Source organism: Helianthus annuus, chromosome 7 (assembly GCF_002127325.2).
Source record: "Helianthus annuus cultivar XRQ/B chromosome 7, HanXRQr2.0-SUNRISE, whole genome shotgun sequence".
NCBI classification, from domain to species: Eukaryota; Viridiplantae; Streptophyta; class Magnoliopsida; order Asterales; family Asteraceae; genus Helianthus; species Helianthus annuus.
Genome location: NC_035439.2, coordinates 37045088 through 37046631, shown reverse-complemented (window position 1 = coordinate 37046631; position 1544 = coordinate 37045088). Strand labels below are relative to the sequence as shown.

General features: G+C 42.9%; 1 long non-coding RNA gene across 1 annotated transcript; it reads right to left on the bottom strand.

Annotated features, from left to right (window-relative positions):
* Nucleotides 1–356: 356 nt before the first annotated feature.
* Nucleotides 357–1130, bottom strand: LOC118480580. Its single transcript, XR_004863390.1, has 3 exons — nt 810–1130; nt 673–720; nt 357–572 (listed from the first exon to the last, which is right to left on the bottom strand). It is a non-coding gene; the product is annotated as an uncharacterized LOC118480580 (long non-coding RNA).
* Between the last annotated feature and the right edge of the window lie 414 nt (nt 1131–1544).

The window sequence follows — 1544 nt, the reverse complement described above, 5'->3', positions numbered from 1 at the left end:
CGACAACTCAAGTGTCGATATAGTTTCAAAATTCAACAACAATGCAATGCAATGTAACAATATAACGCTTTTGTCGCGATATAACTATCACCTAAATATATACTCTTGTAATAAAAGGTCGGTTCAAGCTCGGTTCACGTAACTATAAAACTAGACCAACGTATGTATGTGAAAGTTCAACGCGTCGTTAAAACATTACCGCGTCTCGTATTGACTGAGTTTGACCGCACCAAATCTGCCTTTGACCACGGTTGACTGTTTTGACCATAACTGACCCGAACATCGAACCGAACTGTCGTTTGACCAGCCGTTGACCCGAGTTGAACTGCTGACTTTCGTTGATAGATGTCGACCGAGACCCGAACCAAAAACGTGACTTGAATTTTGAACCGTTCGTGTCGTGAAAATCAAACCGGAGCAATCTGACCAAACTGACCACGCCCTGATCCGTTGCGCCTGCTGTTGACCCGAGTTGATTCGGGTGTTGACCGAGTCAACTCGGTTTGACCCGAGTCGACCGGGTTTGACCCGCTGACTCGAACCCGCGTCTCGACCCGTGACCCGAACTGAAACTAAAACCAAACATCACAAATGAACCGATGAGTTTAAACTCGAATTCAATCCAAACGAACCCCGAACAAAATTAGAATCGAATCTGAACGTGAATCTGACCCGAGTCACCTGAATCAATATAACCACCACCACCACTGAAGACATCAGCTTCATCATCGGAACAAAGAAATAATCAAACTTCATGTCGATTAAATCTGAACTGGTTCAAAGAAAACAATGAAGGAGATGGGTTTTACCGGTGAGCATGTCGAAAGAAATTAAAGTCGCCGCCACTACCTTAACGACACCACACTGGCTATCACCATTCCTGACACTCCTCCGCCATCGCTTCGAACTCCGCGACCGTCATTGTTTTCTGGACGCAAGAATGATGGCGCTGCCGCCTGTCCATTGTCATCGCCGCTGCTAGCGGCTCTCGTGGTTGTCGAAAACAACTTTTATCGTCCGTCGTTGCTGGTGCGGCCACCGTCATCGGCGCCGTCGCTCTCTCTCTACCGATCTCTCTCTCTCTGTCGATCTCTCTCCACAGTTTTCTCTCTCTAGGATTCCGAGGTGAGTGTTTGATGGTGCAAGGAGGGTGTGGGTTCTTGCAGTAGTGTGTTTGAGTTAGCAAAAGAAAATGATGGTGATATTTGTTGGGAAAAGGCCAAGTCGTAAAGCATGGAGGAGTGACAAGAAGTTGGTAAAAATATTGAGTTGTCATGTCATTACTTAATCTTTTAGAAAGGTAGATATAATTGTATCATGGGTTTTATATCAGTATTAGAATAATACAATTGTTGTAAGAAAAATACATGGGGAATGGGTGAATGTCTCGTGCATGTTTTTTTTTATTTATTATTATATATAATTCATGGTTACAAAAATCAATTGTAGGTCAAAATAACAAATAAAAAAAAACAATTGTAGTATGAATGATGGGTTACGTTGGAAAGCTAAGAAGAAAAAAAAGTCATGTGATTTTGTGGAAT